Consider the following 15,734-nt stretch of genomic DNA (forward strand, 5'->3'; position numbering starts at 1 on the left):
TCACACCCATTTCAGGGCGACGGGGGTCAGAGCAGACGTGTGACACAGGGGTTGTACAATTTAGCTGTGCTGGAAACAAGGTTTATTATCATTACTTTTTTATCATCATCGTGGTGATTATTTTTTTAGCACAGCCAAATCCTCCGATCTGAGCAACTTTCCTGATGCCAGTGACATCCTTCTGATTTATACAGGCCATGCGGGTGCAAATTGCTCCAATGTTTTTGGAAAGATGTAGAAGACTGACCCAGCAGCACGGCTGGCTCTGGATTGATCTGCTCCTGAGTGTTGTTAATATTAAAATTACTTCAGACCTAACTCATGGCAGGGCTGCAGGAAACATTAATTTTAAAAAGATGTTTTCAGTGTTTGAAGCAGATAGCAGTTGGTTTTATTGCTTTTATGGTATCATTTCCCTTTAAACCCTTCTAATCGAAGTGGCTCTACATAATTTTATTCAAGTTTACCAGAATGCTCAAGCATTTCCCTCTGGATGCTCTTGCCAAATTAGGAACATCCAGGCTCCAAACCTCGCTGTAATCTCCCTACTTGCTGCAGTCTATTACATTTTCTTTGCAAATATCGTAACCATTAGAGTGCAGGAGAGAGAATTTCCAGGAAAATAAATTCCCCCAAAGCAATGCCCCCTGCCCCATCCTTCAAGCCAAACTGGGTGCTTGGCTCAATTTGAGCATGAGCTTCAGTGTCCCCATTGCCCCCTCCCCGTCGCTGCTTTTCCTTGGAAGTTTCAGGAATGACTTTAATTATCTCCACAATCAAATTCTCACCGCTGTCCCTGTGAAAGCATGTAGTCATGGATTGCTGGGATTATTTTCTTTAGCACTTGGGGATAGAGAAACTGGTTGTTTCCAAATGAGAACCAGCTGGGTTCTCATCGCTGGCGTTTGGAGGAGCCGCTCTGCTCACCCGCCCAATGCTGCACACAGAACCCAGCCCCCAGATAGCTGCTGTTGGCTTTGCCACATGTTCTTATGCAATATCAGGGCTGATTGTGTTTATGGTGTTAATATGTTTCTACAGGGGGGCTGCTGCTGGAGCTGGCATTAATTCCTTGCAAAGCTCGGGGCAGGCAGAGGTGCCTGAGCAGCCCTGGGCGTTCCTGGGCTCCACCTGCCTAAAGCACAGAAATAAAATTCACCCCCCAGTAAGAGATATCAGACGTGTTCTGCAGGTGACAGGTGAGCAGGTAAACTCCTGAAGGGATTAATGCAGCAAGAGACAGCAGAGGGAACTTCTCTTATCTAACATTTTGTTGCCGTAGATGATGAGCTGCAGGGGTGATGTTCCTCTCCTCTTCCAGCTTGGAGAAAGAAGCTACTTGTCATACTTTATTAATCTGTTTTAGTGCCAAACTCAATTTGAAATTAGGACCATGTGTCTTGTCAGAAATTACATGACCTCTGATTTCAGCTGAGCATTTTGTCAGGGGGAAAGGTACAGAAATCTTCATTTACTTATGAGGATGTAAAATGGGAGATGCTTCATTGGATTTAGGGCAGCTGCCTGAGATTTCTATTTTTCAGGAGGGAGAAGCGTTTGTTATTTGGAATAGAAAATTTTCTGTTTATGGTTTATTTACATATTAACAATCCATATAAAAAACAGATATTTCTATAAAGTTTCTGCATTCAGTGGTTCCCTCGTGCTGGCACACGCAGCCCGTGCTCTGCTGCAAACTGCTGTTGTGAGGCTTTGCATGTGCAGTCGTGTGACTTTTTAATGTCTGAAAGGATTGAGTGACTCCATCAGCAGCTCCAGTTAGAAGTCCAGAAAAGAAATCTTCCAGCTCCTTTATTATTAAGAAAAAGATAAAGTTTGTAGGAAAGAAAATGAGAGATTGCTCAGCTTTGGGCAGATCGTTGTATACAATTTGATTCCTGTCATGCCGGAGATACAATGACTTTAACTCTGGTGATATCCCTTCTAGCACAACCAGATTATTTCTGTGCATGCTGAAAGCAGTGGGTTCTGAAGGCTCAGCTCATGGCACAGCAGCACTGCGTTGTTTGGGAGTTTGGGGCTGGAACAAACATTCTGCAGCCGCTGAATGCCGCTGACGCTCTGTAGGTTTTCAGTTTGCACTTTTTCTTCTGCCGATGCATTTATTTGGTGTTTCGATTTATTGTCTTGTAGGATGTACACGCAAACTCACTGTGGTCTGCTATTATTATTATTTTTTTTTAATCTGGCTTTTCCATCTTTTTCTTTCGACAAATAACTGCTGCATTTCCAGTCATTCAAATTTGGGCCGAATTTTACTTCCTGTTTCAAAGGTCAAGGAAAGCTGACCTCAACAGCAGTGTTGAGGCTGCTGAATTATTCATATCATTGACTTTGTGTCAGCTTCCACATTTGTGCAGAGGGATGTTTTATTCATTTATCTCATTTAGGGACCTGCTCTGCACCTGTTTCTACCATTAAGTACCCTGTAATTTGCATTTGATGCTAATTTAGTTTCATATCAGCCTGGTCCCCCCTTGTTAATTTAATTTTCTAAGACCCTTTTCATTACAGTAGAAATGTTTCCCTCTTTAAAGCAAACATCTATACAAGTAATTGTATAAACTGCCTTTTAAATAATATCTTTTAGAAGATTCCATCGTTTAATTCCTTAATTCCTATAATTAGCCACGGTTTGATTAATGTTTCAAAGGGTTAAATTAAAATGCAGAATTACTCAAATGCATACTTGAATAATTTTCTCTCTTCTGATAACTGTTTCTGCATTGCTGCCTTTATTCTCCTCGTGATTCTGTGTATTATGTGTACTAACAAGCGCTAATTTTCCCATGTAGTGATTTTATTCTGCTAACCAGTTGCTGTTTTTTAAAATAGAATTGTTGGAAACTCTGTATTGCAGTGAGGCGCTTTGTTTGCCTTCTGAGAGGCTCTGAGCAGCTTGGGAGAGATGCTGTGCTGGAGGAGCTGTTCTGGGTTGCCTTCCAGATTGTGAGAAACTTGTAGAGATCCTTTATTTTGTCAACAAGCATCACGACTGTGCTCTCACAGACAGCACCATCAGCTCTGCTCGCTGCAGAGAATCATTTGGAAATGTTTAAAGCCACCATAGATTTGCTTGTGGAGGTGGAGATTTACATATGCTGTGATCCCACAAGGCAAAATGTTATATGAGTGCCACCGCGGGAGCGCATTTATGCATCTGCAGTGCACTGGGGTAAATATATGGCCTGAGGGCCTATGGGGGAGAACCCATCTCCCTTTGGGGAGAACCTGTGTTCCCATTACTGCCTGCAGGTTTGTTTAAAGCAACCCTGGGGAACAGCAGCTGTGGCACAGCACAGAGGCATCTCAGCATTAACCGCTGTTCTGCCCGCTGAAAGGCGACAGCTCTGCTTCTCGGAGTCTCTCCTGAGGTCATTGTGATTTTGGAGAGAGGTGCCTGCAGGTTTGGGCTGCAAAGAAGCTTGTCTGTGCTTGTCCTTTGGGTTAAGCATAGGGAGCTCCTGCTGCAAGCAGGGGGTGGCCTGGAATGGATTCAGAGGCTGGGGTTGGTTGTGACGTCTCCAGAGCACGGCTGATGTTGGTCTACAGTGAGCCTGAAACTCAAGCTCCAGTGCTGCTGTAGTGTAAAGGCTACAAATCCAAACTAGGAGGTGAAACAAAACCTCTGTTTCTGCCTTGCTCCTGGGATGTTTTGCCTTGCTTCTGGTTGCAGTCGTGCCTTGTGGGCTGTGTGCTGGCAGAGCCTCTCAGTGCTGCTGCCAGTGGCCACAGAAGGGGATGGTAGGGGGTACAGCCCTGCACCCTGCAGGTTTGAGGTCTGGTACACTGGGCATGAAGCTGAGTGCCCTGAACCATTGCCTCTCTGAGCAGCCCCAAAATTCAGGCATTGGTAATCGCTCCCCCTTTGTTTTATCGTATACTCACAATAACGACCTTAGCACCAGGCATTTCCTGAGTATTAATGACCAGCTGGGGTTAATGGCCCTTGCTTGTGCCTTCAGTCATCAGCTCCTCCCGACTGGTCATTAATTCCCAGGAAAAGCCCTCTGTGGAGGTCATTATTGCTTAATTATCTCCATACACTTTAATGCCAGTTTTGACAATGTACAGTCTCATACTTTGAGTTATAGGTACTTTATAATTCATTAAATAGCTTATCATTAAAACTGCAGATGATCTTGATTATTATTTATTAATGTTTTCCCTTTGATTTTTTTTTTTTTTTTTTTTTTTTTTAAATCTGATGCTCCATGCTTTAGTAAAGAGGGGACAAAGGTAGATGTGGTGTGGCTGTGATGCTGAAAGCTGCAGTGACTGTCCTGGTCTGGGGGGAAACTCCCTGGCTCTGAGGCACCCCTGCCAGCAGAAGCAGGGGTAGGTACCCAAACCTCGGCCCTGAGCATCTGTGTGTGATGGAAGGCTCACGGCTTGGCTTGCTCAGTCCTCTAGGGCCAGCAGAAAAAGCTGAGAGAGCAGTGGGATGGCTGCCTTGCTGTGATGCAAAGGCTGGACCTCCCTATGCCTGCTATGGAAGCACTGGCAGGATCCACCATACATATTTGGCTGTTCTTTCCTCCTCACACTGGACCCAACATAGGCTTGGGGGCTGCCTTGGTGAGTTGTACATGTAATCAGGACTTTTGGTGTTCATGGTTTGTGTTTTTCTACAGCAGCATCAGGTTGTCAGAGTATTGTAGAGCACTTAGGTGGCATGGAAAATAAATGGGACAAGCTTAGGCCAGGTAGAGGGACTTCCATGTATACTTTTTAATAAGAAAGTGCATTTCTTCCTTTTTGTCTCTGCAACTCAAGTGTCCCTCCACATGGCATGGCAGCTTTCCTTACTGCAGCCACTTCTTGCTTTCAGCTGCAAGACCAGAGCATCAGGGCATCACCACTGTGCCTGCGCTGGGCAGGGACCCTCATAGGGACCCACATGCAGCACAGCCATGCTTGGTTCTCACTGCTCCCATCTGTGCTGTGGGCTGTGGCTGAGCAGCTGTAAGGAGATGGCCTGAGGAGCTGGGATGTGTTCTGTTGCCCTCACTGGGATAACACCAACTCTGGGTGGACTTTTCTGTTTTATTCTACCAATCCTCTCACCCCTCATCTAGTTCTATTTTTCTTCCTTTTTTTTTTCTTTTTCCCCCCAGGCTTTACAAGTATAATGCTAATCCTTGTGTTGGCTGTTCCTCTGAGGTCTTGATATCCCGCCTGACACCATGTGTTGGCACCATGGGTGTTGCCTCTGTGCTGGAGGTTTGGGGGCAGAGGTGCTGCCCTGTGCAGCAGCTCTCCATTAGCCAGAAAGCTTGTGGGGGTGTTTGCTCCCTGTATGCAGGTGTCTCTTGGGTTGCTCTCCCCAGTGCCTGACAGCATCAAGTTGTTTAGGCAATAATAATAGTAATGATTTGGGGCCATTTTCTCTGTTACCTGCATCTGTTTTGTGTTTCCTGGAGGAAAAGTTATGTGTGGATGTGAAAATAGTGGTTTCATTGAGCTGTGCCATCGCCGTCAGTGGAGGCCAACGTTTTGCCCACCGTGTTTGCTTTCTTACCTCCGCACTGCGTGTGTTTACAAAACCTCCTTCTGAACCGCTATAAACTGCGCGAGCAATCTGCCTCCCAGCCCCAGCCTTCTCCAAAAACCAGTCCGTTTTGATTAAAATCATCGTGTCATTTGAAAGCAAGGAAGCAAACAAACCGAAAGCCTTGTGCAAAGTCTGAAAGCAGCATGTTGCTGCTGAAAAAAAAAGAAAATAGAACAAAAATCAACGGCTCTCCTGTTACCTCTGCGAGGGAAGCCCGACGGCTTGGGGCCGATGGAGAGCTGCATGTTAGGAAGAGAAAAAGCACAGAAGGCAAAAAGGAGCAATGGGAGTTATTTATTTATTTAAGAGCGTAAAGGATTTATGGCAGAACTAATTCGGGAACGCGTTCTATCCTAAATTCCCGCTGTGTGCGAAAGGCATCGGTGCACAAAGCAGAGGGAGCGGGTGAGGATTTTAAGGAGAAGGGGAGCAGCGCCGGGAACATACTGCCAGTTTTTCCCCTTCTCTCTTCTCAGTAGTGGCATTGTAGGTAGCCATGAATCAGGGCTCAGAGCGGTGTCTCCTCACCATAAATCCCGGTGGCGGTGCTGTGCTTACCGCGGGCCGAGGGGCAGCGCGGCGTGTTGTTGTCAGCGACACGGAGCAGAGCTCCTCCTGAACGGAAAAGCGCTGGCTCCAGATTGTCGCCAGGGAAAGCAGAAACAGAAGTGGTGCGTGTGGTGAGAGCCGGCCGTGCTGCAGCCGCAGTGCGCTCGCTGCTGCCGGGGCTCCTGTGCATGGGATTCGTCACCTCTTCTGATATCTTCTGTTTATTTCTCTTTCTTTCTTCCTCTTCTCTCTCTTCTTTATTTCTTCTTCCCTCTTTCTCTTTACCTTTTCACGCTTTTTCCTCTTCTTTTTCTTCTTCTCTTTTTCTTCTCTTGATCTCTTAACGCTTTCCTTTCTTTCTCCCTTTTCCCCTTCCCTTTTTCCCTTCCCTTTTCCCCTTTCCTTTTCCCTTTCCCTTTTCCCCTTCTCTCTTCCTTCTCTCTCTGTTCTTTATTGCTTTTTTTTTTCTTTTCTCCTCCCTCTTCTCTAATTGTTCCCATGCTAAAAGCCAAAAACAGAATTAAAAATGCTGCTTTAGCACTGTGGTTTATGGCGTTCTTCAGGGGTGTTTTCTTCTGCACAGTATGTTCTGTATCTTCCTCTTGGATCATCATCTCTGCGGAAGAGAAAACACTCCTGTTCCGTTAAGAGCTGAGAAGCATGGAAAAATGCTATGTATAAAGAATGCATAACACTTTTTCCCTTTCTCAACATCCATATAATTACTGTTAATCCAAACCCAAAAGTCTCAGGGTTAGAGATCACTGAAGTTACATTTCACAAGACAAACACTGAACTCAGTGCTTAAAAAAAATCGGTGACCAATTATGTGTCATAGACTGTAAAACCAGGCATCGTATTTTGCTAGGAAAAAGCAGAGGCATTCAGGTCTGTTACCATATGGAATATAAAATTAGCTTTATTTACATTTATTTCTTTCCTCCTGCTTTGCGGAGAGCAAAGTGAGCTATTAAAACTCGTGATATGTTTGTTTTTCAAAAAGAATAAATAGCGTGAATAAAGAAAACATCAGGGGGGAATCGATGCAATGTACAGTGACGATGTTGCCTGTTTTATTTTTTATTTTTTAAGTCTTAATTTCAGGGTGGGAGCAGTGGAGCTGTGTTGGATGGGAAGTGTATTCAGGCAATGAAAGGCTGCATTTGAATGCAGCTTTTTTGTTTACATTTTCAGCAAAACCAAGATGACACAGCTGGGCATGTTCAAAGTGAAATAAAAATAGGAATGAATAAATAAATAGTAGGGAAGAATAGTAGTAAATAAAAATGAAATTCAGTGAGGGACATGCTGAGCCCTGCGGAAGGCACCCTGTGCTGGGCAGGGCAGTGCTGGGGATGGGGGCAGCTGGGCTGGGAAGGTTGGGAGGGGCAGCAGCAAAGCGTCACGTCCTCTGTGGTGCCTCATCCTCCTGCACTGCACCCTGTAAGCCTCATTTCCACCTGGCCAGGTAGCTCTGTGCTGCTGAGAGTAGGATGTTTTCCTGCATGACTTGGGCATAACTTTGAGTTGAGGAGGAGAAATTTTGGCCAAAATTCTACCTTTTGTGTTGGCCTGAGGAAGGCTTTTTCCTCTGGAGGAGGATGTGGCTCACAGGATGGATGTCTGTGAGGGAGCTGTGCTGCTCCCAACACACCTGTAACTCACTGGGCACTGTCCAGCCCAGCGCAGATGGAGGAGAGCCGGGGATGCTGGGAGGCCTGGCAGCAGCAGGCGGACAAAGATAGATAACAATTAGGATCTAGAAGCAGACTGAGAGATAAGGAGTCACCGAAGATTTACTGGATGTATATGGACAGCAAGAAAGAGCGAGTACACTGGGAGCAGAGAGGGAGGTGTGCACGCACAGTAAATCTCCAGTGATGCCGTATCTCTGGCTGCTGCAGCATTCTAATTGCTATCTCCTCGGCTGCTGCTTTCTGGCCCCAGCCACTTTCTCTCCATTTCCCTTCCTACCTATGCCACCACCTTGGCAAGCCAGGATTAGGCTTATGGCTTACTATGGAAGGGTGCTGGAGCACAGAGGTCTTCCTAAGTCTGCTGTGATTTGTGCAGTTTTCTGGGCTCTTCAGAGTGGGGATCAGAGTGGAGCTGGAAATGCTGTGGGTTTGCTGCTCAGATGGAGTTTGGGACACAGTTGGATCACCCACGCTGCTGGACTGCTCGTGGTGTTTTTCTTGCCAATGAGAAGACTCTTGTGCATCAGTGTACCAGGAAGCAGGCAATTAGTAATGTAATGGGGGAATTTGAGAGGTGTTTCTCACCATCACCCTGGGGATAAAGGGCAGCCCCAAGCTACAGCTCGCAATCTCTACAATAGCAGTGATCTCACTACTGTTAAATTGGCTTTGGGGATCCTTTTTACCCAGGAGCAATCAAGAAACATCTGAGTCTTTGGAAAGAACTTTTCTCTCCTTGTCAACCTGCATATCTATGTAATATCAGGCGGGATTTTTCTTGGGTCAAATTCTATTTGCTTTCTCAATGTGAGTAGCCCCAAGGATCCCTCACAAGCAGGATTTACCTCTTTACGTCAGGACAGCTGTTGCTGTAGTGCTGCACTGAACGTTGGCTGGTTAAAGTTATAAGGGTTTCTTTCTCCTGCCAGACAGGAATAAACACCTTTTTGGAGTATCTTATTCTCTCATGCATCTTGGAGATCATCTCTTGATTTGTTCGAACTCACATTAATATACAAGCAATGCTTAATTACAATAGCTTTATATCAAGTAAATATTTTTTTAAACACATAATTGATTGCATAGGGAAGGAAGAGCAGCAAGAGTGGAAATCATACATCATTTCATTATTAATGGCAATGTCTAAATAAAATGCAGACCTTGACATATTTAATGGATGGCTGAATCCATTCTGCTTTAAAATACAAACTGGTTTTTTTTTTTATTATTTTTTAAAGGTGCCTGCATAATTTCAGTCAGTTTAGGTTCAATTTAATATTTCTGCATGTGTGATTGAGTGGGTTTGTAGATCATAACATAGGCTGCCTCGGTGCAAACCAGTAGGGAAGCAGTCTTGGCATGGAGTTGAAAATTTATATTCTTTTAAAGAGATTTTTTTTCCCCCTCAAAATAAAATTTGGGATTTTCTTAAAAACTTCATAGCACCTAATGAAGTTTTTTCACTTTTATTTTTACTATATATAAAAGTGAAACTGGTGGAGCTTTGGAGCTTTGCGCTGTGGCCATGGTCTGTGGCATTACCAAAGAACAAATCCTGCTGCTTGTCCTTTTATTAGCTGTGAGCACTGATGAGTGATGCTGGTGGCCAGACGCTGCAGAAATCATCTCGGATGGATGGATGGAGGTGGGATAGGTGTCAGGGGATGCAAGCCCCGGGCTCCCATATGGCTGGCTTCATCAAGGTGGCACATGAAGCTCCTTGCAGTGAAGCTTCCAGACTTTGTTTCAACACCTTGAAAAACAAGAGGAATCTGTCCTATTATCTGTTGTGTGAATGCCAGTTAACGCTCACGTGTTTCCATGATGCGTGCAGGTGCCAGACCTGGCATGGGCTACTTTTCTTCTGGCAGGATGGCTCAGTCTGTACCACGAGAGTGCCAGGACAGGAAGGGATCCGTGTCTGAGTAATGCAAGGGATGCAGAGCATCCTCGCTGGGGACTGCTGCCGCTGATTCAGGTGGCACTGCCTGTGCTTCCCATCAGCAGTGGTGGGAAGGATGAAAGAGAAGAGCAGGGCGATCACAGCAGGATGGTGAAGTGCAATGGTCTGGAGTAGAGCGGCTGCTCTTAAGTGTCTTGGCAGCTCTGGGCACGTGCTGCAGCTGGTGCTTGCAAAAGGAGGTAGGGTTTTCTTCCTCAGTGCTTGGCAGAGCTGTTGTCTTCCAATCCAGCACAGACTGTGGAAGCCTTTAGATGTGAGCTGCGGAGAGCTCCTGTTCTTCTCATCTCAAAATCTTTAAAATATTGCAAATAGTTCATTTGTTTTAAAGCTTTAAACTCAAAGCCTTTGATGTTGATTTAGGAAGTTCAATAATAAAGCAGAGTGTTCTCCAAATGAGAGCTTTTGTCAGAAAACCTTGCTTTACAATGAAAAGAAGGAAAACATAAATAAATGATACTCAAATATTTATAAAGGCATTCAGCAGATCAAAATGCTTCATTTTGCCTTTATGTTGTTACTTCGTGTCACCCTGTCTGGGGCTATTTTTTGTTTAAATCATGCAATGCAGAACGCATTTTGTTTCTTATGTCATTAATTTGCAGTGTTTTATCGAGTACTTTCTCACAGGACATCAATAGGGCATTCAAGGGATACGTATGGAAATGGATGACTGTTATTGGTTTGGCTGTCAGCTTTGCTCCTGGCTGCTACGGATGGTGGGGGTGAGCTCAAATGAGGAGATAGCAGGCTACTCCAATGATAATATTAATTATCCACAGGCTGATGGAGCCTAGAACACGTGCAATTCTGTTTGGGCACTGCACGTTGCCTTCTCTTGCCCAGGGATCACGGGATTCCATGCTTCTGTTGGTGGCAGATCTGCATCTCCAGCTCCTCTCCACCCAATGGCAGGAACATTCCTGGTCTCGTTGCTTTGGCAGGGGATTTGAGGGCCTCCTCTCTCCTTTTTCCCCTGAGCCAATGGGGCACTATGGGAGGGAGAACCACTTGGGACCCAAAGAAAGGGGGATTTTCAGAGAGAAGGATTCCAGGAACTGTTAGGAGCCATGATTTTTCCCCTAAAATATATAATTGAGATCACTTCTGTCAGCATCTGAGCTCCGTCAGGTCCCTGTGTCTCCAACTTGCACAAGTTCTGTATTTCCATCAAGGAGTCATGCTTACGGTGTCTGCATATAGGAAAATGCTTTTATTTCACCAGGAGGATCTTGGTCAGGTCTAGGAACTCTGTTACAGTATCAGCACGTGTCACTGAGCAGGAGGGGGGAATGCTTTGCCCACAGAGGTGTCATTGTGGTGTGCAAGGTGTTATGGAGGGGAGGTGGCAAAGGGAATGGCCCTGAGGTGCATGGAGCAGAGAAGGATGGGGTGACAGAACCAGAGCAACTTAGCAGCAAAATGCAACAGGCACCGTTTCCATTTGTAATTTGACTGGCTGGGGGAAGGGACTCAGGAAAGCATCCTGTGGATATCTCTGGGGACGCTGAAGAGGTTTTCAGATGTGGTTCTGAATCCAAAGCATTCATTGCTTCCTGTGACATATGACCTCTCTCTCTCTCTCTCTCTCTTTTTTTTTTTTTAATAATATAAATAAGGTTTATTTATTTATATAACTATTAGCCAAGTCCTGCCTTGGGTAAAAATACCCATAATCAGTGCTTGCTGTTGAGCAACTTTAATTCTGCTAAGACCTAAGCCTGAGTGAGCTGCAGCTTTTGTTCCTGGAAACTCAGAGATTCTTGGGATTCTGACTGGACAGTGTCTATGCTTTTGTGGCTTTGAATGTAGCATATTTATTTTCTGCTGTTTGTTGTTGTTAATCACCACAGTTCAAATGCAAAAAATAAATGAATCCTGCTGTTAAAAGGGAGCTTAAAATGGATTACAGAGCACTTGACAAACTGAGCATAAAGTTGTGTTACATTTGCACTCTGGTATTCTGATTTGCTTCGTGGATAAGGTGAAAAGGGCAAAATGTCAACTCTTGCAACACACCGATAGTCAGAGAGAACTGTTCTGAACCTCCTCACCACTCATCTGCAGGCTGTGCTGTCCCGAATTTCCAGGCCCCTTGATTTGGCCCTGTTTTCCAGGGTTTTCATTCATTTCACAGCTTGGCTTCCAAAGCCACTGAGAGATGGTGGAAGAGCAGAGGCAGTGAGCAGCATCCCCCCACCCAGGGGCTGCACGAACCCGCCCTGGGCAGCTCCCCGCCAGCACTGCCATCAATTAATGAGTGTTCACCCTGCTTGCCGGGGAGCGATGCTGTGTCTGCGGTGCTGTGATCTGCTGGCTGCACAGATTAGGGATGCATTTGCAGGGACCTCGACAGGAAGGTGTTCCCAGCAGCAATCACACCATAATGATGCAAGTAAACCTGTTTCCTGACTTCTTCTTTCTGATGGGGCTGGAAGACTGCGGGGCTGCTCTGCAGCGCTTTCCGCATGCTTCCCGGCAGGAGCTCGTGATGAGAATTCACTCTGTGCTGCCTTCCGCCCCTGAGCGTTTGTGGAGAGGGCAGCTGGAGAAATCTCTTTTCCTGAGCCTGGATGTGAAAGGGATGCTGTGGGGCAGCTGTCGTGGGTGCTGATGGGGGACCCTGCGGTGAGAGCCTGGATGAGGGGAGGAAACAAATGGCGCTGTGGAGCAGTGGCGGAGCTTGTCCCTATATCTGTCTGTGCTATGGGGCTGCATCACCACCTCAGTGTAACCTGGTGGGCAGGAGCCCTGGGCTTACAGCATGGTGGGACTCCCCTAGTTCCTCTGTGTGAAGGCAGTGGGTGGGTGAGTGGTCTGTCCTGGGGGTGTCTCTCCGCCTCCTGAGTGCCATCCGCTTCTTCTGTGCATCCTCTCATGTTACAGAGCCCTTGCGGTGGCTTCCTTGGCCTGGTGTAATACAAATAAATAATCATAACAAAAGCCCATGTGCCTCCTTGGGAAAATAACCATTTTCACATGCAGATACTCAGGAAGTTAAAATTGGCAGCTCTCACCAGTCCTACTGATTTGTCCACACATTTCCTCGAGATGATGCTTAAATGGAATCAGCTTTCAGCTCTGGCACTCGCAGCTTTCCTACCCCCAGTCTTAGCATAAGAGGGAAGGAGATGGGAAACAAGGTCTGGTTCTAAACGAGTGGGAGAAAAATCAGGTATGTGACTCCTCCAGCTCAGACGAGGCTGTCTCTTATTGTTTGGCAGTTCAACTGTAGCTTCAGTACATGGGAAAAATTTCTCTTCCAATTACACAGCAGTTTTGTGGTGGCTGAGTGCTATAAATGGGAATGCTTTGCAGCCAAAGATATCTCATTCATAAATCCCACTGTTCCACTCTATAATTTTTCTCTTTTGGATAGATCAGTATTCTGTGGTCATATCAACCACAATCATGCAAGCAAAAATGAGTAGTTAAATATTGTGACAGTCCTATAAGTCTTCCTAAGGCATTATGCATAACACAGTTATTCAGAAGTGTCACTTGGTGCATGGAAGGGAATTGACCCTTTACTAATATTTCCAGCAAAAGGCCTTGATGAAAAAGTAAAGCACAGAGTATATCTGGTCTGGTAGGTCAATTTATAAATGTTACATAAGTGCCAATATTCTATTCCTGCTGAAGTTTATTGCATATGTGTTTCACAGACAGACGTACATGTAGACACTCAGACCCATTTGTGCTATAAAAACATGGGCGCAGTGTGTATGTGCTCATACGTTATCCTTATATGCTCACTTACATTCTGCAGCATGTGTTTATGAATTTAACATGACTCCCTCTCTATTTGCTGTCCCTGGGAACACCTCTAGCCAGCAAGCTGAAAAATAAATACACATCTAAGGAAATGTTCCCATAAAAGACATAACTCCCAACATGATCGCTCCCTTACCCATTGGCATTTAGTGCAGCAGCCATGTTATGTGGAGCCCATAGGTGGGACCCAGGGCTTCCAGTCCCAGCACAGCCCCGTGCCCACTGGTGCCAAATGGCTGGTTTGGGCAGGCAGTGAGCGGGAGCCTTGCAGATGTAGGGTGAACATTTTCCCCTTCCTCACTGTGCTCTTGTGAAAGTCTCCAAATGCCCCTCTGCATGTTGGAAGGATGAATGATGTGTATACAGTTGTAAATGTATCTGTGTTTCTATGAGGTCTATTTTTCCAAAGCTGCCTGCTGTTCAGAAACGCATAGAGTGGTACTTTTGTTTTCAAAACACCTATAGTGGATATCTCCTCTCTCCTCTCCTCTCCTCTCCTCTCCTCTCCTCTCCTCTCCTCTCCTCTCCTCTCCTCTCCTCTCCTCTCCTCTCCTCTCCTCTCCTCTCCTCTCCTCTCCTCTCCTCTCCTCTCCTCTCCTCTCCTCTCCTCTCCTCTCCTCTCCTCTCCTCTCCTCTCCTCTCCTCTCCTCTCCTCTCCTCTCCTCTCCTCTCCTCTCCTCTCCTCTCCTCTCCTCTCCTCTCCTCTCCTCTCCTCTCCTCTCCTCTCCTCTCCTCTCCTCTCCTCTCCTCCCCTCCCCTCCCCTCCCCTCTCCTCTCCTCCCCTCCCCTCCCCTCCCCTCCCCCTCCCCTCCCCTCCCCTCCCCTCCCCTCCCCTCCCCTCCCCTCCCCTCCCCTCCCCTCTTTCTAAGCAGAGCTGTTTGTGTAAAGGTGTATATTCACACTGAGAGGTTCTGTTATCCCATAATAAGCATGTGTATCTCTCATTGGTGTCAATGAGAACATGCATATCAAAAGAGAGAACAGATCCATACACTGTGAGTGGGATCTGAAATTCAGATTTGTAGTTCATTCTGCGTTTAATGGGTAAATTCTTTGGCAGAGAGCTAAAAACTTGAAGGTGTTTATAACATTCCAGGTTCCCTTCCTTTTTAGTTAAAAGCAGTAGCAGAATGAGAAATGTAACCACCATTGTGTTGTTTTAAAAACGTACATATTTACAGCGAGTACTCTTTTCCCTTGCTCTTCTGATTTTTCTGTAATGGCTTTCCTGTTTTTAAACACTCGCAGATAGTGACCTCCAGGTCTCCGAGGGCTGGACGCACTTGTGTGGCCAGAGACCAAACTAAAATGAAAGATTAAAGCAATTCTGAAAGATTTCCTGATAGGCCCCTGCCAGCGCTATTTCAGAAAAAAAGTCCCCTGTAATGTGGACCTCGGCCATGTTCCTGTGCACCTCCGTGGGTGCAGAGCAGGCAGGCATTTCAGAACGCCGTTTGGAGTGACCGTGGAACTGCTTATTCAGTATTTAAGCTTTTCCTCTCTGTGTTTTTCATCCTACCTCTAATTCTGCCCTACCAGAATGAGAGCAGGAGTTTCTAAGGAATTGAACATCCTAAGAAAAATTGAGCACCTTGCTCCTGAAGCAATCCCAGCCCTCAGGGGGTGGAATTTTCACCTGCTTCTGTTCTTTTGGGCACAGGGACAGGGGGAAGGCATCCCTGAGCTCTTGCTGTGTCCCCCTCCAGACAGTCGACTCTGGGGCTGCGATGTCACTGTGCTTTGCTTGGGTAGCATCCCATGGAGCCAGAGGATTTTAGGGCTTTGGGGGTAAGCAGCTGGACAAACAGTCATTTTCATAAGGTTTTACTGATGGATTGGAAAGAAGCTGCTACCAAGAAGGAGCCAGGTGGTTATTGGTGCCCATCAGCTGAGACAAGATGATTTTCCAATAAATTATGCTTAGACCCAGGAATAAAGCCAGCTGTGGAGATGCTGGGCTTGGTGGGCAGAGCTGGGACACAGGTGAGAAGGTCATGAGGGAGCTGCTCATCTCAGTGGCCATGTGGCAGAGACCCAGCTCCCCATCCCAGCTCCGCATCCCAGCTCAGCATCTCAGGTTGCAGCAGGGAGCCGGGGTACAGTGCAGACAGGGCCTGTTTGCTGCTCTGTGTAGGAACCACATGTTTGCTCTACTATTTTAATTAGGTTTTAAGTGGAA

General features: G+C 46.1%; 1 protein-coding gene across 10 annotated transcripts in view; it reads left to right on the plus strand.

The window, feature by feature from the left end:
* EBF1 (EBF transcription factor 1) overlaps positions 1-15,734 on the plus strand; it is a gene marked incomplete at both ends in the record, with an annotated part of 260,911 nt that overhangs the window by 27,584 nt on the left and 217,593 nt on the right. The window lies entirely within an intron of this gene.

Source organism: Tetrao urogallus (assembly GCF_951394365.1).
Source record: "Tetrao urogallus genome assembly, chromosome: 14".
Classification (NCBI taxonomy): Eukaryota; Metazoa; Chordata; class Aves; order Galliformes; family Phasianidae; genus Tetrao; species Tetrao urogallus.